This window comes from Rhinolophus sinicus, linkage group LG13 (genome assembly GCF_036562045.2).
Source record: "Rhinolophus sinicus isolate RSC01 linkage group LG13, ASM3656204v1, whole genome shotgun sequence".
In the NCBI taxonomy this organism is placed as follows: Eukaryota; Metazoa; Chordata; class Mammalia; order Chiroptera; family Rhinolophidae; genus Rhinolophus; species Rhinolophus sinicus.
In genome coordinates this window covers 61,982,127-62,004,660 of record NC_133762.1, presented here as the reverse complement: position 1 = coordinate 62,004,660, position 22,534 = coordinate 61,982,127, and the positions used below count along the sequence as shown (strand labels likewise).

The following is a 22,534-nucleotide window of genomic DNA, read 5'->3' as shown; positions in this document are numbered from 1 at the left end:
ACTCTCTCAAGATCCATCCATGTTGTCACAAATGTTCCTATATCATCTTTTCTTACCGGCGAATAGTATTCCATTGTGTATATATACCACAACTTCTTTATCCATTCATCTATCGAAGGACATTTTGGTTGTTTCCATGTCTTGGCCACCATAAACAAAGCTGCAATGAACATTGGAGCACACGTGTCTTTATCTCTAAATGTTTTCAGATTTTTGGGTAGATACCCAGGAGAGGGATTGCTGGGTCATATGGCAATTCTATTCGTAATTTTTTGAGGAACCTCCACACTGCCTTCCATAACGGCTGCACCAGTCTGCATTCCCACCAACAGTGTATGAGGGTTCCTTTTTCTCCACAGCCTCTCCAACATTTGTTACTATTTGTCTTGTTGATGATAGCCATTCTGACTGGGGTGAGGTGATATCTCATTGTGGTTTTGATTTGCATTTCTCTGATGATTAGTGATGTTGAGCATTTTTTCATATGTCTATTTGCCATTTGTATGTCCTCTTTGGAGAAATGTCTCTTCAAGTCCTCTGCCCATTTTTCAATTGGGTTGTTTGGTTTTTTGTTGTTGAGTTGCATGAGTTCCTTGTATATTCTGGATACTAGCCCCTTATCGGAGGCACTGTTTGCAAAAATCTTCTCCCATTCAGTTGGTGGCCTCTTTATTTTGTCAATGGTTTCTTTTGCTGTGCAGAAGCTTTTAAGTTTCATATAGTCCCATTCGTTTATTTTAGCTTTTACTTCCATTGCCTTTGGAGTCAAGTTCATAAAATGCTCTTTGAACCCAAGGTCCATAAGTTTAGTACCTATGTTTTCTTCTATGCAGTTTATTGTGTCAGGTCTTATGCTTAAGTCTTTGATCCATTTTGAATTAACTTTGGTACATGGTGACAAATAGCAGTCCAGTTTCATTCTTTTGCACGTGGCTAACCAAGTCTCCCAGCACCATTTATTGAAGAGGCTGTCTTTGCTCCATTGTATGTTTTAGCATCTTTGTCAAAAATTATCTGTCCATATTTATTTGGTTTTATTTCTGGGTTCTCAATTCGATCCCATTGGTCTATGTGTCTGTTTTTCTGCCAATACCATGCTGTTTTTATTTGTAGTCCTGTGGTACATGCCAAAGTCAGGAAGTGTGATACCTCCATTATTGTTCTTTTTTCTTAAGATTGCTTTGGCTATTCGGGGTCTTTTGTGGTTCCAAACAAATCTGATGATTTTTTGTTCTAGTTCTTTAAAATATGCCATTGGGATTTTGATGGGGATTGCATTGAATCTATATATTGCTTTGGGTAATATGGCCATTTTAACTATGTTGATTCTTCCAATCCATGAGCACAGAATGTCTTTCCATTTCTTTGTGTCTTCTGCAATTTCTTTCAAAAATGTCTTATAGTTTTCAGCATATAGGTCTTTCACATCCTTGGTTAAGTTTATTCCTAGGTATTTTATTCTTTTCGCTGCAATTGCAAAAGGAATTGTTTTTTGTATTTCTTTTTCTGATATTACATTGTTAGTACATAGAAATGCAATGGACCTTTCTACATTGATTTTCTGGCCAGCAATTTGACTGTATTCGTTGATTGTTTCTAATAGCTTTTTGGTGGAGTCTTTAGGGTTTTCTATATATAGCATCATGTGATCTGCAAAGAGTGATAATTTAACTTCTTCATTCCCAATTTGGATGCCTTTTATTTCTTTCTCTTGCCTGATTGCTCTGGCAAGGACTTCCAACACTATGTTGAAAAGCAGAGGTGATAGGGGACATCCCACTCGTGTTCCTGAACGTAGAGCAAAGGGCTTCAGTTTTTCTCCATTAATTATGAGATTAGCAGAGGGTTTGTCATATATGGCCTTTATTATGTTAAGGTATTTTCCTTCTATACCCATTTTATTAAGTGTTTTAATCATAAATGGATGTTGTATCTTGTCAAATGCTTTTTCTGCATCAATTGATATAATCATATGATTTTTGTCCTTTATTTTGTTTATGTGATGTATCACATTGATGGATTTGCATATGTTGAACCATCCTTGTGCCCCGGGGATGAACCCCACTTGGTCGTGATGAATAATCTTTTTAATGCATTGTTGTATTCGATTTGCTAGAATTTTATTTAGGATTTTTGCATCGGTATTCATTAGAGATATTGGTCTGTAGTTTTCTTTTTTTGTGCTGTCCTTACCAGGTTTTGGTATCAGGGTAATGTTGGCCTCATAAAATGAGTTAGGGAGTACTGTCTCTTCTTCAATTTTTTGGAAGAGTTAGTGCAGAATTGGTATTAGATCCTCTTTGAAGGTTTGGTAGAATTCACTAGTGAAGCCATCTGGTCCCGGACTTTTGCTTTTGGGAAGGTTTTGGATGACTGATTCAATTTACACTGGTGATCGGTCTGTTTAGATTTTCCAGTTCTTCATGGTTCAGCGTTGGAAGGCTATATGTTTCTAAGAACTTGTCCATTTCTTCTAGGTTGTTGAATTTGGTGGCATATAGTCCTTCATAGTATTCTTGGATGATCCTTTGTATTTCTGTGGTGTCCGTGATAACTTCCCTTTTACGTTTCTGATTTTGTTAATCAGTGTCTTCTCTCTTTTATCTTAGTAAGTCTAGCCAAGGGTTTGTCAATTTTGTTAATCTTTTCAAAGAACCAGCTCTTTGTCACATTAATTTTTTCTATTGTCTTTTTGTTCTCTATTTCATTTAGTTCTGCTCTAATTTTTGTTATTTCCTTTCTTCTGCTGACCTTGGGTTTTACTTGTTCTTCTTTTTCTAGTTCTTTAAGGTGTAACATGAGGTTATTTATTTGGGAGTTTTCTTGTTTCTTGAGATAGGCCTGCAATGATATAAATTTCCCTCTTAAAACTGCTTTCGCTGCATCCCAAAAATTTTGGTAGGATGTATTTTCATTGTCATTTGTTTCTATGTATCTTTTGATCTCTCCTCTAATTTCTTCTTTGACCCAGTCTTTCTTTAAAAGTATGTTGTTTAATCTCCATGTATTTGTGTTTCCCCCCGCTTTCTTTATACAGTTGATATCCAACTTCAAAGCCTTGTGATCAGAGACTATGAATGGTATGATTTCAGTCTTCTTAAATTTGTTGAGACTGATTTTATGTCCCAATATATGGTCTATCCTTGAGAATGTTCCATGTACACTAGAGAAGAATGTATAGTCTGATGTTTTAGGATGAAGTGCTCTATAAATGTCAATTATGTCCATTTCATCTAATGTGTCATTTAGGGCTACTATTTCGTTATTTATTTTCTGTTTGGATGATCTATCCATAGCTGTCAATGATGTATTTAAGTCCCCTAGTATAATTGTGTTTTGGTCAATTTCTCCCTTTAGTTCTGTTAGTAGTTGCTTGGTGTATTTCGGTGCTCCCTGATTGGGGGCATAAATATTGATGACTGTTATGTCTTCTTGTTGTACAGTCCCCTTCACCATTATGAAATGTCCATCTTTGTCTCTTGTTATCTTTTTCACCTTGAAGTCTGTTTCATCTGATATCATTATGGCTACACCTGATTTTCTCTGGGTACCAATTGTTTGGAGTGTCAGTTTCCACCCTTTCACTTTGAGTCTATGCTTGTCCTTGTAGCTGAGATGTGTATGGTTGGGTTTAGTTTTTTGATCCAATCTGCTACTCTGTGCTTTTTCATTGGTCCATTTACATTTAGGGAGATTATTGATATGTGAGGATTTCCTTTCATTCTATCTTTAGTTTTCTGGTAAGGCTGTGTCTTATTGTTTCTTTGCCTTTTTGTTGTTGTCTATTATTTCTGTGTGGTGGTATTCTATGATGTTTCCCTCTGTTTCTTCTTTTATTTTAGTATATATTTCAGTTCTGGATTTTTTTTGAGTGGTTACCCTTAAGTTTATGTAAAAGAAAGTTTGATATTTAGAGTATTCCATTTTCTTCAGCACGCTTACTTTCTCCATTCCCATATTCTTGTTCAAGCCTTTACGCTCCCCCTTTTTGAGTTTTGGTTGCCACAAATTGTCCCTGTTGATGGTGGTCGAATAGCCTCCTTTAGTATTTCTTGTAGTGCAGGTCGTGTATTAGAAAATTCCCTCAGCTTCTGTGTGTCTGGAAATGTCCTTATTCCTCCTTCATATCTAAAGGATATCTTTGCTGGATATATTATTCTTGGCTCATGAGTTCTCTCTTTCAATAGTTTGAATATTTGGTTCCACTCCCTCCTGGCTTGTAGAGTTTCTGCTGAAAAATCTGATGATAATCTAATGGGCTTTCCTTTGTAAGTTACTGTCTTCTTTTCTCTGGCTGCCTTGAGGATTCTTTCTTTGTCGTTGATTTTAGACAGCTTCAATACAATGTGCCTTGGAGAAGGCCTGTTGGGATTGAGGTAACTAGGTGTTCTATTTGCTTCTTGGATTCGAGGGTCCAGTTCTGTCCACAAATTTGGGAAGTTCTCATCGACAATTTGTTTGAATATATTCTCTGTTCCTTCTCTCTTTCTTCTCCTTCTGGTATGCCCATTATTCTTATATTGCTCTTTCTGATGGAGTCAGAAAGTTCTTGTAGAGTTCTTTCATTTCTTTTAAGTCTCAAGTCTCTTTCTTCTTCTATCTGTGTCATTTCCAGGTTTCTATCTTCGATGTCACTGATTCTTTCCTCCATCTGGTCAACTCTACTACCTAAGCTGGTTATTTCATTCTTAATTTCTTCTATTGAGTTCTTAATCTCCAGAAATTCTATTTGGTTCTTTTTTAAAAGTTCAATCTCTTTCGTAAAATGCTCATGCTGTTCTTTGATTGAGTTTCTGGGTTCATTTAACTGCCTATCTGTGTTTTCTTGTATCTCGTTGAGTTTTTTCAGAACTGCAATCTTGAATTCTCTGTCATTTAAGTCACATATTTCTGTATCTTTAAGTGCCTTCTCTGGAGATTTTTCACTTTCTTTCTCAGCTATCTTGTTGCCTTGGTTATTCATGGCGATTACTGGTTTACTATTTCTCTTCCTAGACATCTACAGGAGTGACTTCTGCAACAGGTTGATAGGAAGTGGTCTTTCTTTTGTTTTCCAGTACTTGTTGGTAGAATGTTTTATTATTTCTCCAACTGCAATTTATTTTTCTTCTCCCACACAGTAGTGCTATGTTTTCTCTGCACTATTCCAGCTTCTCACACAATGGGGGGATTCTCTGGGAGACGGGCTTCTCCTCTGTTAATAGTTCATCTAGGTCACAGGGCACAGTGTTCTGGTGGGTATGCGGAGAGCTTTTGATGTTCCAAAGCTCTTCCAGCTCCTGATTCAGAGCCCGTATGTTTCAGCAGTTCTGTTTACTCCTGCAGGGATCCGCCCAGATAGGTGGAGTCAGGGGCGGGGTGAGTTGTGAGAGGTGGCCCAGAGCAATGGCGGCGACCACCACCACAGCCGGTCCTGCTTCCACAGCTCCTTCCCCTTTGCTGGAACTAGTTGGGCTGTGAATTTGTGTCTGCGGTCCACAGTTCTCAAAATAGCAAATTTCTGTTGTTTTGATCTGACACTGCTACGGTTTCGCTTCTAGCACCGGGCAGGTGGGGGCGGGGCGAGCTCTGGGAGGGGAGAGAGGGGGCAGCTAGTCTCAGTGCCTAAGACCGTTCTCTGCTCGGCAGAGCGGGCTTAAACCACCGTTTTGAGCCTTTTTCCTCAGTATTTTCTCTGAGCTCTCTGCTGTGAGCGTTGGGTTCAGCCGTGTTATATGCTGCCCCCCCCAGCCCTATGGGCCATAAGCGGAGCCCTAGCAGTCCGAGTTCTTCCCTCTCCTGCAGCTGCGGTAGTTCCGGGATGCAGCGAGCTCGGAGCACTGAGCTAGGTGTGCGTCCTGCGCCCGTGGGGCTCCGTCTCTGCGCTTCTCCCTTCCTTCCTCCCCTGCTGGTGCGATTCGCCCACCTTTAGGTGAATTCTGTAGTGGCCCTCTTCGTCTTGCCTGTCTGCTGTGTAGGGAGTCCTTTGTGGAGTTATTGTTGTTCGATGAGTTGTAAATTCCAAGGGGGCTTTACAGAGGCTCACCTGAAGCCACCATTTGATCCGTATCCACTGTTTGCATTTTAAATCAATGCAACTCAGCCTCTTCCAGTATTTTTTTGCAGGACAGTGGTAATCTTTGGCAATTTTCCTTCATCACCAGCAATGTTTCAAAATGTGTTCTAATCCAGTATCTTATTTTGTAGTAAGAGAATCCCTCAGAGCATCTAGTCAACTTTAATGCCAGAAATGACAGTCTATGAATTGAGGTTTTAATTTCACAAATGTATTTTTTTTATTTCTAAGGTTCTAAGTTATTTCTATTTTAAACATATTTAGGGTTTTTATTTAATAACCTTTACCTGATAATGTCAATACCTGCAGTCAGTTTGATCTAATTGGTTGTGGTTTTGCTCACCTTTGTGGCTTATTTGCTAATTGTGGCTTATTTCCTTGTGTTATTAATTCGAAACTCAAGGTCCTTATACCCTCATATATGGATATTTTCTGAGTCCTGTCTTTAACACATTCTTGCAAAAGGGTTTTGTATTTGCTTTGCTACGATTCAGGGCAGTGGGATTTCCAGCCCCAAACACTCCACACTAAGTGTACCAAGTTTTTCAAGGTACACTGTGTTTGAAATCTCAGCGTGTGTGTGTGCGGGCTTGTAGTTTAGAAATTCTGAGATGAAGGCACTCCAGCACACTCCAAAAATAACAGGTTACCCACAAAATTTTAGAGACAAGGATCCTTTCAAGTCTTTCTGTCTCTCTCACTCTGGTGGGAGGAAGACTTCTTGCTTGAGTCTGTGTCCACATTTATAGTCTTATCACTAAATTCATTGACCACGTGGGGAGGCTCCACATCTTCAAACCATAGAGTGGTGAGTGTGGTGTGAATGTGGGTGCCATTGCTGTCGATAGTGATGGCAGTGGTGGTGTTAATTGTGTTGATGGCCGTGGTGTTGTTGGTAGTGGTGGTGGTATAACGGTAGTACTGGTGATGGTGGTAATTGTGGGTGGTGGTGATGGTACGGTAGGGTTTATGGTCAGGAATCAGTCGATTTTTTTTCTGTGAAGAGCCAGATAATAAATAGTTTAGGCTTTGTGGACCATATGGCCTCTGCCACAACTACTCACTTTGCCTTTGTAGTGCAGAACAGCCATAGGAATATGTGAATGTATGGATGTGGATGTGGTTCAATAAAACTTTATTTATGGATACTGACACTTGCATTTTTTATAGTTTTCATGTATCTAGAATGCATTTCTTTTCTTCAACCACTTAAAAATGTAAATACCATTCTTAACTTGTGGGCTATACAAATGCATGTTTTGAGCTGGGTTTGTCCTGTGGGCTATTATTTGCCAATTCCTGGTGGTGGTGTTAGTGGTGGGGATTATGGTGGTGGTAATTGTGGTAGTGGTGGTGATCTGGTGATGGTGGTAGTAGTGATTGTGGTAAAGGTGATGAAATTGATGGAGTTGGTAAAAGTGAACATGGACATGCTTTTGGTGTAGGAGCCTTCTCATACAACATCTTCCTTAAAACTGAGATGGAGAGTCAAAGCTAAAGGAAGTTGGTACAACTTGCACAGGCAGCAATGGTCCTAATAATGCAGATTTTCTCATTTCCAACATCACAGCATTTCTTCTGCACTTCTCTGACCTTCAATGAATCAGATTTAGAATTTCTGTGGCCTCTTTCTTGGAGGTGCTATGACAAAGCCTTGCTCACTAGCAAAAGTTTGGATTTGCTTTGTGAGCAGGAAGTCCCAAGCCACCAAAATTGGCAAGTTCCACAATGCAGCATTTTGAAATTGTAATGTGCCATTTAAATGTTAAATAATAACAACTGATCTTGTTCTCAATGCTTCATTACCTGTCTCCACTGCCAAATCACAGGCTTTTCTGCTTGTTTGTGCTAAAAACAAATTTTAATTTTTTAAATGAGATTTGCAAGCAGCTGTTTTCTCTGAACATTTGGGCATTGGCAGAAATACATATGTCATTTCATTTGCTTAGCAGGAGGGAAGTATTGCTGTTTACACAAAAGACTTTTAACAGTGTTGGAGTTTAGGGAAGACCCATCACCTTGTGTTCTCCTAATACTTTTCTTAATTGAGTTGTATGAGAAGGGATTAAAAGTGTTAGGAGCAATCCATGCCTATCACACATCCCAAGTGTCCTGGATAAACTAATCTGCTAATTAGTTTAATTTTCATCATCAGTTGGCATAGACAGTATTCTTTTTCTACTTGGAGATACTGCTCTGAAGGTTATTTTATATGTTAAATGTGATATTACTGCACAAAATCTAAGGAAAATGAGGTTCTTAATTAGCCACAGAGGTGTGAACATTAGATACTACTATGTAAAATTCCTTCCACCACACACATAAACAAATCCTAAACCCAACTGCTGATCTTGAAGTCTTCCTATGGAAGAGGTGTGTAGGCAGAATGGGTGGGTGAGGGGTGAGGCAGGAGAGACATTGATTTTTTTTTTTATTCTAAAAATGTTTACAGGCTCAGGGAAAAAAGGAAAATTAATATAAGAAAGTTTTAGCACTTCCATTTGTCTTTGTTCATGCCTTTGTCTGGAAATTATTACACTTACAACACTGGTTCTCAAAATTTTCATTTGACTTTTTTCTAGTTATTTTCTCAGAGCAAGGCATCTATTAAACATTAGAGACAAGTTTGAGAAAAATGCAACCTATAATGAATAATCCCAATTTCTACATGGATAGGTCCATGTATTATTCTGTCATATTTTTACTATATGTTTACTGGTAGAGCACGCTAGGATTCTTTTAAAAAGGTGTATGTTGTAGAGTATAGAAGCAGCTGGAAAATAAAATTGCTCAGATCTTGTTTTCAGCAGGGAAGTTTGAGAGGCATTTGCTGAAGCATGGGATATCTTAATCTGATGTGAAACTCAGAGATTCCAAAACATGTGCTACATTTGAGTGTCTGAGTTTCTATTTCCGTGAGGAGGCAGGCTCAGCCTGCAGTGTTTTCTTCCATCAGCAGATCACATGATCTGTCTGCACATGGGGTTTTTTCTGGTCCAACTAATGTTTGAGAGATTCCTGCCTTGGCTTACTCAACATTTATGGTGTCTGTCACTCTATGTTCATACGTGAAATGCATTTCCCTCACCACAGATGTTCAGACTTAGGGTTTGTTTGCTTTGTTTTTTATTTTTTATTTTTTATACTTTGTTCTGTTTTCAAGACAATTTGACTCTCACCATATATTTGCCAGAGAAAGAATACATTATTTTATCAACCATTCAACAAGAGATATGCAAACATCATTAGTCCACTATTATATAGGAACTCAATTATAACAACCACCACCCCCCAATGAAAGCAATAAATAAAATGCAGTATATGCAGCCACTGGATTATTATTCAGCCATCAAAATGAATGAAGTACTGATATATACCACAACATGGATGAACCTTGAAAACATTATGCTCAGAGAAAGAAACCAGCCACAAAGCTCACATATTATATGATTACATTTATGTGAAATGTCCAGAACAATCAAATCTATAGAACAGGAAGGTAGATTAGTGGTGCCAGGGCTGGGGAAGAGGGGAATGGGGAGTGACCCCTTAATGAGTATGAGGTGAAGAAGATATCCTATAATTAGATACTGGTGAGAATTACACAACTCTGAATATACTGCAACCCACAGAATTGTAAGCTTTAAAATTTACATGAATTTTATGGTACCATGTTTCCCCAAAAATAAGACCTAGCTAGACAATTAGCTCTACTGCGTCTTTTGGAGAAAAAATTAATATAAGACCCGGTCTTATATTACATTATATTATATAAGATCTTACATAATATTACATTACATAAGACCTGGTCTTATAGTAAAATAAGACCGGGTCTTATATTAATTTTGCTCCAAAAGACACATAAGAACTGATTATCCGGTTAGGTCTTATTTTGAGGGAAACACGGTATGTGACTCATATCTATCAACTGATAGTTGTTGGTGCCAGTTCATCACCAATAGGAACCCCCAGTTTGGGGTGCGGTGAAAAAGGAAACTTTATTCAGTGCAAACAGCTCAACTTTGATACAGCAAGGCTGTGGAACAGCTCTATAATGTTACAGCTCAATTAGAAGCAGCACAACTGTGAAACAGCATGGCTGTGAGGTGGCCCTGGGGTGAGGTGCATCTCTGGTTTGAGAGCCCTGCTCTGCTCCTGCACAGGTCTGCTCTGCTCCAGGGAGAAGTCTTCAGTGGTTCAGCTCCAGTTGGGGAAACACAGTCTGTGATGTAAAGGGAAAGTGTGTTTTCTGAGCCAGAGGGGAGCTGACTTACATAGAGAGAAGTCGCTGCTTATGGTCTCTACTTGCTTCATCCTCAAGCAAATGAGGACTCCAAATACTCCTAGTTTGATTGGTCCAAAAGTCACTGTCCTGATTGGTCAGAATGAAGCTGCTCTGATTGGTCAGTGAAGATACTGATGGGGCTATTTGTGCACAGCTCTGATTGGATGGGGAAAGTTTCAGTCCTATTGGTTGAAATAGGATTCCAGGAACTCCTTTATCAGGGCTAACTCAGATGGCAGGAACCCAGTGCAGGCTAGCAGTTCAGTGCAGGAGTCAGGCAGCTTAGTGCAGGCTTCTCCCTGAAGGGAGGCTTGCCTGAGAGGCCCCTGTTTAGAAACAGCTGCTAGGCTATGTTTTTTAAGTTTGAGCCCAGTTAGCCACCAGGAGCCCTTAGTACATATCTTTCTCAGGGCCCACATATGTCAACACTGTTGTTATTTTTTAAAATGAATAAAATTATAGTTAAAACAACAGAGAGCAATAGAATTAGGATCGTCCTGAAATACCAGATGCCTTTCAGGTGTGAGAACTGATGATGCAGACCCAGAGTCTGACTGTTACCCGACCTTCAGGTGCTGTACTGATGTCAGTACAGCTGAATGAGGAGACTGTACACCTTGGAGTTAGACATATGTGGGTGAAGTCCCACCTATCTTCCTGGCTGGAGTATCTTTTTTGTTTGTAATTTGATCATCTACTGTTATGATTTAGAACCTTGTAGAATGTGAAGGACACCACCAGAAATATGACCCCAGGCTGAATCTCTAAGGCCACTGGGGTTCATTTTCTTGGTGAAGAGTTGGTGAGTTGGGGTCTTATGGAGGCCAGGAAACCTAATTGTTTCCCAAGTTGCTTGTGAGAGAATCCATCTTTCAGAGGGTAGTTTTAAATTAACCCACCTTTTGAGACTGTTTTGTGAAACCAGATTGCCAATTTATCAGTTAGCAGTGAGGAATCCTTCTTTTGGGGACTGAGGACATAGCCTGTGTGACCTAGCCCATCCTGTGCCTGTAATAAGGCAGCTTATGAATTTGCAGAGATAACTGTCTCATAGGCTTATTTGGAATTTTTGTTTTAAAATGTGTTCATCTAAGCCAGCATGTTACCCTTTGATCTTGCTGGCCTAGGAAGCCTCTATCTGTTTAAAGTGGCTTCCATTTAGGTATGTAAAGGCAAATATCTACACTCTTCTCCAAGTTCTGACAAGAGAAATCAGTTGCAGTCTTTCGATAATATACAGTTCTGAGCTTATAGACAGATAAGGTGGCTCCCTTGGTTTTTTTTGTCTACAGAAAGCACCTCACAGGCTTGTTGGACAACAGTCTTATGCTTTGGGTTCCTTCTCCAAGAAGCAGGCCCCAAGACAAGATTTGGGAGCACCAGCAGAGGAGCAGGGAAGTGAGACAGAAAGGGAAGGTTTTGATGAAGGGTGTACTATGCATCATACTGGGGCATGTGGGAGGGTGTGCAGAACACCGTCCTCAGACTGTCCCACCCCAGGGACAAATATGCTGGGCATTTATTCACCATCTCCTCATCTATCATTGGCTGAAGTTTACCCCTCTGATCTTGCCTTTGTGAGCCAAGATGGTGCTATCAGTCCCTGGGACAGTAAAAGCCAAGGCATGGGGTATAGCATCCATGGATTCAGCTTACCCGGTATATGTGAATTCATCATCATGACCCCAACATTCCCCTATCCACCCCTCACCCATTGTTTCCTACCTTAGTAAATAGCATCTCAGTCTGACAGGGGCCTGGACCAAAAGCAGGGATATTTCATCCTCACATTCTCTACCCCCTCCATTATGCATATTCAAGGAGACATCCAGGCCTGTAGATTCTGCCTCCTACATGTTTCTTGGACTGCATTCATCTCTCCATCCATGATCCTTCCTAAGATCCATCCATCAGCACCTTGGCTGGGACCCCTGTTTCCTGCCTTCTCAGTTGCACATCTGTGGGCCTCTCTTCTCCATTCCGCTCCTCCTCGGACTCCTTATGTTCTCGGACAGGTTCAAGTGTTCTCACCACTGTTCCCATCCTCTCATCTCTCCCAACCCTCTACTCCATCCAGCTCTACTGGCATGTTTCCTGCCGCAGAGCCCTAAAGCATTTGACATTCTGGTTTCTCCAGCTAGAACAATTTCCCCTTTTGTCTTGACCCTAAACTCCCCACACTTCAGGTCTTCCCTTAAATGACATCTTCACAGGAGGCTCTTTTTGAATCCCCAGACCAAGTTATTGTGCCCAGTTATCTCGCTTATTCCTTCAAGACAAGCTTCTCCTTGTCTAGAGCACTGAGCATACTTTAGTGCTTGTTCAGAGATAACCTTATTCCTGTGCTGTGCTCAGCATCCTGGCCATCTGGTCACCCCCACTCTCAGCACTATGCCCATTCACAGTTGGTGCCCATTAAATGCCTGTCATGTGGATGCATGGAAGTCCCCAGTATATGCTTGCCATATGCTTGGTGCTGGATACATATCAACTTCCTTCCCTGGTTTGGGGAGAAGGAATTCAAATTCCTTGTTTTGAAATTTTTATAGGTGATGTTGCATTGGCGGTTGAGGCCACCTCTGCTCAGGCCACAGTCCACTCTGGATAGCTGGCTTTTGGCCCCCTGGAGCCTGACTCTCTGACCCTGGGGTGGTTTTCACTTGTACTGAGAGGTGATTGTTACTTGAGGGGTGTGTGGGGGGGTGTATTTGCTGGTCCAGAGTTAGAAAGACTCCAGAATCCAGATTCATAGGTAAATTATATTTCTATTATCTTTAGATATTATCTTTAATTAAAATGAGCTATTGTCTTTAATCAATATAGGAATGACATAGGAATCATTACTTGTTTTTAAGCAGGATCATAATTTGCTGATGTTTACTGCTTGTCTATGTGCAAATACCTCTTAGATGAGAACAGAATAGCAGTTTTTTGTGTGTGTGCCAAAGGAAGTTCTAGGAAATTGCTCGATAAAAGTCCATACCTCATGACCAAAAGTATAGAATTATGCTTTTCCTCTATACAACGTAAAATTTCTTGCTGGAATAACTTCTTTCTAAGTCAAAAATTTATTTATAAATCAGGAAAATCCACTAGCCTTCAATAAATTCATTAAGATAGGTGGGCTTTTAAATTACCCATCTCTCTAAATTAGTGACTAAACAAGTAATTTATCTTGGGTGATGAAGAAAAAAGTTTTGTTTTCATCAGTGCAGTTCTTGTCACATGTGTTTGAGGGTCCATTTGTAGCCTATATTGGCAAAATATTATTAGTTATGCATCAAGTACACTGAATGATTTAAGACTCATCATCAGAATTGCAATGATAGTTGAGCTGCTCTCTTACCTGAAGGAGCTTGCACACCATTTGAGGCAAAACCCAGTCAACGTGAGTATCAGGGGACCGTGGTGGGTGGGTCACAGAGGCCTGACCTGGACACTGCTCCGTGGGGGAGATGATGTCTGAGCAGAACCACTTATGGAGTTAGTGGGCAGCTATGGGATTAAAAGCAGAGGCAGGAGAGTGAGACAGACCCAGGTAGGCTCAGCACATGCAGAGGCCAAACCACTTTGGATATTTGTCTCCAGGAAAGTAAGAAGTTGGGCATCCTGAGTTGGTGCATGGGGTTGAGTGGGGTGGACAGTGAGGTTGGAAAGGGGTATCAGGAGCAGCCTCAGCCTTGTAGCCTAACCTGAGGCCTTGACTGTGGACAGTGGGCCCACATGAGCCTCTCAGGAGAGACATGATGAGAAGTCCCTTCATGATCCCTCATACCAATGGCCCTGGGGAGGGATTTGGCAACTGTTTGTGGACTCAAATATCGTTCATAATTTTTGTACAAAAAAATGAGCCAACAAGAATAAATTTGAGAGATTCTTTATAAATATCTCTACTTTCAGTGTCTTTTGAAAAGTTGAAGTGGCAACATTGAAATGCATTCCAGAATGCATAGAGGCAGCAGGAGTCAGGAGTCAGCAGCTGGCCCTTCAGGCTGCTGGTGGCGCACCTTGGGCCCCTGCATGTGGGTGCCCTGCCTGGTCCTGGGGGCCCTCAGGGCACTACCTTGGAGACTCTTGGTCTGATTATCCCTGAGGAAGGCTTTCTGGGTGGCCTGAATCTGAGGGGAATCTCTGAGGGAAAACAACAGAATTGGTGATTGGATGGTATACAGGGGGAGGAATAAAGAGTTGAGAATGGCTTTTGAACTTGGGAGATTGAAGGGATGCAGTGTGGAGAGTGATTTTGAAACTAGATTTAATGGCAACAGAAGCACCAAGAATCAAATTGCAAACTAAAATAAGCAAGAAAATGGAGGTGGGGTGAAATAACTCTATTCCTACCCCGTCTTCCAACTCTTCTGTTCCCCCCATTCTTCATTATTACTTATTTTGGTGGTTTTTCTGTTCCTGGATGGCTCTTTTGTCTTGGATGGTGTTAGCTGTTCATAACTATTTTTGCATGAATTATTCAGAAACAGTTTCAAGTAAATCCTCATCTCTTTGACCTGAGTAGCAACAGTAGTCAGGGCCAGCTATTGTTGCCGTCACCTCTTTCTGGATGAGCCCTGCTCTGCCTCCAAATCAGCAAACATCAGGCAATCTCTGAATAAGCTGCAGTTAGCACTCAATTTGTTATACTTCCAGATTCCCAATCAAGCAAGGCTGCCAGCTGCCCTTAACTCTCAGAGGACCCAGCTAATGTGCCCAGGTCATGAGTACTATGCTATGAGTACTATGCACCTGGCCAAGAGTTCTTCCTGGGCTTTTTGGAGATGGCCTCAGGCCCCAAAGCCACCTCAGTGTTATAAATCCAGTCTATAATTCACAAATATCCTCACCTAGTGATCCTAGCAAAGTGGATAATCATACACAGCCTGGAAGAATGGTTGTACTTGAGTAGGTGAGAGGGACAAGCAGGACACCTGTGTTCCTCACCTCCTGCCTCCCCGACACCCCCATGAAAGACCCCATCAGTTAAAGCGGAAAAACTAACTGTGTGAAGCAGTACTTTCCAGCAGGATCTCCAGGCATCTGTGTCCCTCAGGAAGACCTCTGTTGTCTGGCGTGACTGTAGCATTGGAGCTGCTGGTTGTGAAGTCTTCCAGCCACTGACTTGGCTACTCACATGGTCTCTTTGTGAGTCATTTGTGAGAGAGGAAATACACAGAACACAGGAATACTAATTAGTGCTCTCTTCGTTCATGTCACACTAAAGGTTCCTGTAGCTGAGCATTAGAGGAGTACATTGTGCCTCAAAACTGGGTCACCAGTGTTTACTGTGCTTTCTCTTGTACCCATTTCCCACACTGTCCATAAAGACATCTATGATTATCACATTCCACTCAAGAGACTTTTTTCAATAATGCCCATTGTTTATTAAAGTAAATGTTTTACTTTGGTATTCAATACTCTCCAAATAAGGCCTCTCCCCACCTTCAACCTTATCTCTTGGCTCCCCACTGCTAGAATTTCCCTAAACATTACCTATACACACCTCTGCCTCTTTGCCTTTGTTTCATGCTGCTCCCTCTGCCTGGAATATCTTTCTTACACATGTTCACCTGTTTGATTTTGTTTGTTTGTTTTGTTTTTTGTTTCTTTCTTTTTTTAATTAAAGTTTATTGGGGTGACAATTGTTAGTAAAGTTACATAGATTTCAGGTGTACAATTCTGTATTACATCATCTATAAATCCCATTGTGTGTTCATCACCCAGAGTCAGTTCTCCTTCCATCACCACATATTTGATCCCCCTTACATTCCTCTCCCACCCACACCCCCCACACCCCTTACCCTCTGGTAACCACTAAACTATTGTCTGTGTCTATGAGTTTCTGTTTCTCATTTGTTTGTCTTGTTCTTTTGTTGTGTTTGGTTTATATACCACATATCAGTGAAATCACATGGTTCTCTGCTTTTTCTGTCTGACTTATTTTGCTCAGCATTACACTCTCAAGATCCATCCATGTTGTTACAAATGGTCCTATATCATCTATTCTTACCGACGAATAGTATTCCATTGTGTATATATACCACAACTTCTTTATCCATTCATCTATCGAAGGACATTTTGGTTGTTTCCATGTCTTGGCCACCATAAACAAAGCTGCAATGAACATTGGAGCACACGTGTCTTTATCTCTAAATGTTTTCAGATTTTTTGGGTAGATACCCAGGAGAGGGATTGCTGGGTCATGTGGTAATTCTATTCGTAATTTTTTGAGGAACCTCCACACTGCCTTCCATAACGGCTGCACCAGTCTGCATTCCCACCAACAGTGTATGAGGGTTCCTTTTTCTCCACAGCCTCTCCAACATTTGTTACTATTTGTCTTGTTGATGATAGCCATTCTGACTGGGGTGAGGTGATATCTCATTGTGGTTTTGATTTGCATTTCTCTGATGATTAGTGATGTTGAGCATTTTTTCATATGTCTATTTGCCATTTGTATGTCCTCTTTGGAGAAATGTCTCTTCAAGTCCTCTGCCCATTTTTCAATTGGGTTGTTTGTTTTTTTGTTGTTGAGTTGCATGAGTTCCTTGTATATTCTGGATACTAGCCCCTTATCGGAGGCACTGTTTGCAAAAATCTTCTCCCATTCAGTTGGTGGCCTCTTTATTTTGTCAATGGTTTCTTTTGCTGTGCAGAAGCTTTTAAGTTTCATATAGTCCCATTCGTTTATTTTAGCTTTTACTTCCATTGCCTTTGGAGTCAAGTTCATAAAATGCTCTTTGAACCCAAGGTCCATAAGTTTAGTACCTATGTTTTCTTCTATGCAGTTTATTGTGTCAGGTCTTATGCTTAAGTCTTTGATCCATTTTGAATTAACTTTGGTACATGGTGACAAATAGCAGTCCAGTTTCATTCTTTTGCACGTGGCTATCCAATTCTCCCAGCACCATTTATTGAAGAGGCTGTCTTTGCTCCATTGTATGTTTTAGCTTCTTTGTCAAAAATTATCTGTCCATATTTATGTGGTTTTATTTCTGGGTTCTCAATTCTATTCCATTGGTCTATGTGTCTGTTTTTCTGCCAATACCATGCTGTTTTGATTATTGTAGCCCTGTAGTACAAGCCAAAGTCAGGAAGTGTGATACCTCCATTATTGTTCTTTTTCTTAAGATTGCTTTGGCTATTCGGGGTCTTTTGTGGTTCCAAACAAATCTGATGATTTTTTTTCTATTTCTTTAAAATATGCCATTGGGATTTTGATGGGGATTGCATTGAATCTGTATATTGCTTTGGGTAATATGGCCATTTTAACTATGTTGATTCTTCCAATCCATGAGCACGGAATGTCTTTCCATTTCTTTGTGTCTTCTTCAATTTCTTTCAAAAATGTCTTATAGTTTTCAGCATATAGGTCTTTCACATCCTTGGTTAAGTTTATTCCTAGGTATTTTATTCTTTTTGCTGCAATTGCAAAAGGAATTGTTTTTTGTATTTCTTTTTCTGAGATTTCATTGTTAGTATATAGGAAGGCAATGGACTTTTGTGCGTTGATTTTGTAGCCGGCAACTTTACTGTATTCGTTGATTGTTTCTAATAGCTTTTTGGTGGAGTCTTTAGGGTTTTCTATATATAGCATCATGTCATCTGCAAAGAGTGATAATTTAACTTCTTCATTCCCAATTTGATGCCTTTTATTTCTTTCTCTTGCCTGATTGCTCTGGCAAGGACTTCCAACACTATGTTGAAAAGCAGAGGTGATAGGGGACATCCCTGTCGTGTTCCTGAACGTAGAGCAAAGGGCTTCAGTTTTTCTCCATTAATTATGAGATTAGCAGAGGGCTTGTCATATATGGCCTTTATTATGTTAAGGTATTTTCCTTCTATACCCATTTTATTAAGTGTTTTAATCATAAATGGATGTTGTATCTTGTCAAATGCTTTTTCTGCATCAATTGATATAATCATATGATTTTTGTCCTTTATTTTGTTTATGTGATGTATCACATTGATGGATTTCTATGTTGAACCATCCTTGTGCCCCGGGATGAACCCCACTTGGTCGTGATGAATAATCTTTTTAATGCATTGTTGTATTCGATTTGCTAGAATTTTATTTAGGATTTTTGCATCGGTATTCATTAGAGATATTGGTCTGTAGTTTTCTTTTTTCGTGCTGTCCTTACCAGGTTTTGGTATCAGGGTAATGTTGGCCTCATAAAATGAGTTAGGGAGTACTGTCTCTTCAATTTTTGGAAGAGTTTGTGCAGAATTGGTATTAGATCCTCTTTGAAGGTTTGGTAGAATTCACTAGTGAAGCCATCTGGTCCCGGACTTTTGCTTTTGGGAAGGTTTTGGATGACTGATTCAATTTCATTACTGGTGATCGGTCTGTTTAGATTTTCCAGTTCTTCATGGTTCAGCCTTGGAAGGCTATATGTTTCTAAGAACTTGTCCATTTCTTCTAGGTTGTTGAATTTGGTGGCATATAGTCCTTCATAGTATTCTTGGATGATCCTTTGTATTTCTGTGGTGTCCGTGATAACTTCCCCTTTTACGTTTCTGATTTTGTTAATCAGTGTCTTCTCTTTTTTTATCTTAGTAAGTCTAGCCAAGGGTTTGTCAATTTTGTTAATCTTTTCAAAGAACCAGCTCTTTGTCACATTAATTTTTTCTATTGTCTTTTTGTTCTCTATTTCATTTAGTTCTGCTCTAATTTTTGTTATTTCCTTTCTTCTGCTGACCTTGGGTTTTACTTGTTCTTCTTTTTCTAGTTCTTTAAGGTGTAACATGAGGTTATTTATTTGGGAGTTTTCTTGTTTCTTGAGATAGGCCTGTAATGAGATAAATTTCCCTCTTAAAACTGCTATCGCTGCATCCCAAAAATTTTGGTAGGATGTATTTTCATTGTCATTTGTTTCTATGTATCTTTTGATCTCTCCTCTAATTTCTTCTTTGACCCAGTCCTTCTTTAAAAGTATGTTGTTTAATCTCCATGTATTTGTGTATTTTCCTGCTTTCTTTTTACAGTTGATAACCAATTTCAAAGCCTTGTGATCAGAGAATATGCATGGTATGATTTCAATCTTCTTAAATTTGTTGAGACTGATTTTATGTCCCAATATATGGTCTATCCTTGAGAATGTTCCATGTACACTAGAAAAGAATGTATAGTCTGATGTTTTAGGATGAAGTGCTCTATAAATGTCAATTATGTCCATTTCATCTAATGTGTCATTTAGGGCTACTATTTCGTTATTTATTTTCTGTTTGGATGATCTATCCATAGCTGTCAATGATGTATTTAAGTCCCCTAGTATAATTGTGTTTTGGTCAATTTCTCCCTTTAGTTCTGTTAGTAGTTGCTTGGTGTATTTCGGTGCTCCCTGATTGGGGGCATAAATATTGATGACTGTTATGTCTTCTTGTTGTGCAGTCCCCTTCACCATTATGAAATGTCCATCTTTGTCTCTTGTTATCTTTTTCACCTTGAAGTCTGTTTCATCTGATATCATTATGGCTACACCTGATTTTCTCTGGGTACCATTTGCTTGGAGTGTCAATTTCCACCCTTTCACTTTGAGTCTATGCTTGTCCTTGTAGCTGAGATGTGTCTCTTGGAGACAGCATATGGTTGGGTTTAGTTTTTTGATGCAATCTGCTACTCTGTGCCTTTTTATTGGTGAGTTCAGTCCATTTACATTTAGGGTGATTATTGATATGTGAGGATTTCCTGTCATTCTATCTTTAGTTTTCTGGTAAGGCTGTGTCTCCATTGTTTCTTTGCCTTTTGTTGTTGTCTATTATTTCTGTGTGGTGGTATTCTATGATGTTTCCCTCTGTTTCTTCTTTTATTTCAGTATATATTTCAGTTCTGGATTTTTTTGAGTGGTTACCCTTAAGTTTATGTAAAAGAAAGTTTGATATTTAGAGTATTCCATTTTCTTCAGCACGCTTACTTTCTCCATTCCCGTATTCCGGTTCAGGCCTTTACTCTCCCTCCTTTTGAGTTTTGGTTGCCACAAATTGTCCCTGTTGATGGTGGTCGAATAGCCTCCTTTAGTATTTCTTGTAGTGCAGGTCGTGTATTAGAAAATTCCCTCAGCTTCTGTATGTCTGGAAAGGTCTTTATTCCTCCTTCATATCTAAAGGATATCTTTGCTGGATATATTATTCTTGGCTCATGATTTCTCTCTTTCAATAGTTTGAATATTTGGTTCCACTCCCTCCTGGCTTGTAGAGTTTCTGCTGAAAAATCTGATGATAATCTAATGGGCTTTCCTTTGTAAGTTACCGTCTTCTTTTCCCTGGCTGCCTTGAGGATTCTTTCTTTGTCGTTGATTTTAGACAGCTTCAATACAATGTGCCTTGGAGAAGGCCTGTTGGGATTGAGGTAACTAGGTGTTCTATTTGCTTCTTGGATTCGAGGGTCCAGTTCTGTCCACAAATTTGGGAAGTTCTCATCGACAATTTGTTTGAATATATTCTCTGTTCCCTTCTCTCTTTCTTCTCCTTCTGGTATGCCCATTATTCTTATATTGCTCTTTCTGATGGAGTCAGAAAGTTCTTGTAGAGTTCTTTCATTTCTTTTAAGTCTCAAGTCTCTTTCTTCTTCCATCTGTGTCATTTCCAGGTTTCTATCTTCGATGTCACTGATTCTTTGCTCCATCTGGTCAACTCTACTACCTAAACTGGTTATTTCATTCTTAATTTCTTCTATTGAGTTCTTAATCTCCAGAAATTCTATTTGGTTCTTTTTTAAGATTTCAATCTCTTTCGTAAAATGTTCATGCTGTTCTTTGATTGAGTTTCTGAGTTCCTTTAACTGCCTATCTGTGTTTTCTTGTATCTCGTTGAGTTTTTTCAGAACTGCAATCTTGAATTCTGTGTCATTTAAGTCACATATTTCTGTGCCTTTTCTGGAGATTTTTCACTTTCTTTCTGAGCTATCTTGTTGCCTTGGTTATTCATGGCGATTACTGGTTTACTATTTCTCTTCCTAGACATCTACAGGAGTGACTTCTGCAACAGGTTGATAGGAAGTGGTCTTTCTTTTGTTTTCCAGTACTTGTTGGTAGAATGTTTTATTTTTTCTCCAACTGCAGCTTATTTTTCTTCTCCCACACTGTAGTGCTATGTTTTCTCTGCACTATTCCAGCTTCTCACACAATGTGGGGATTCCCTGGGAGACGGGCTTCTCCTCTGTTAATAGTTCATCTAGGTCACAGGGCGCAGTGTTCTGGTGGGTATGCGGAGAGCTTTTGATGTTCCAAAGCTCTTTCAGCTCCTGATTCAGAGCCCGTATGTTTCAGCAGTTCTGTTTACCCCTGCAGGGATCCACCCAGATAGGTGGGGCCAGGGGCGGTGTGAGTTGTGAGAGGTGGCCCAGAGCAATGGCGGCGACCACCACCACAGCCGGTCCTGCTTCCACTGCTCTCTCCCCTTTGCTGGAACTAGTTGGGCTGTGAATTTGTGTTTGCGGTCCACAGATCTCAAAACAGCAAATTTTCTGTTGTTTTGATCTGACACTGCTACTGTTTCGCTTCTAGCACCGGGCAGGTGGGGGCGGGGTGAGCTCTGGGAGGGGAGGGAGGGGGCGGCTAGTCTCAGTGCCTAAGGCTCCGTTCTCTGCTCGGCAGTGCGGGCTTAAACCACCGTTTTCAGCCTTTTTCCCTCAGCCTTTTCTCCGAGGTCTCTGCCGTGAGCGTTGGGTTCAGCCGTGTTATATGCTGTCCCCTCAGCCCTGTGGAGCCCTGGCGGAGCCCTAGCAGTCCGAGTTCTTCCCTCTCCCGCAGCTGCGGTAGTTCCGGGAAGCAGCGAGCTCGGCGCACTGAGAGAGGTCTGCGTCCTGCGCCCGCGCAGCTCCATCTCCATGCGCTTCTCCCTTTCCTCCTCCTTCCACTCGCGCGAATCTCCCACCTGTAGGTGATTTCAGTCAGTAGTGGGCCTCTTCGTGTTGCTTGTCTGCTGTGCAGGGAGTCCTTTGTGGAGTTTTTGTTGTTCGATTCTTTGTAAATTCCAGGGGAGCTTTACAGAGGCTCACCTCACGCCGCCATTTTTCCGGATGTTCGGCCAGAAAATTCTTAAATCTCATAGAAAACCAGAGCATCTGAAGTCCCTGAGACAGAATATTTTCCTACTTAACAGTTATTAATTTGCAAAGTGGGAAAGGCAGAGGAAATTTATTCTTTATCTCTAAAAATCTTAAGCTTGGGTATCATTTTTTTCTTTTTTATTTCTTTTAA

At 40.3% G+C, this 22,534-nt stretch overlaps 1 protein-coding gene across 6 annotated transcripts in view; it reads left to right on the top strand.

Annotated features, from left to right (window-relative positions):
• SYNDIG1 (synapse differentiation inducing 1) overlaps window positions 1–22,534 on the top strand; it is a 154,402-nt gene that overhangs the window by 49,361 nt on the left and 82,507 nt on the right. The gene's annotated exons all lie outside the window — the stretch shown is intronic.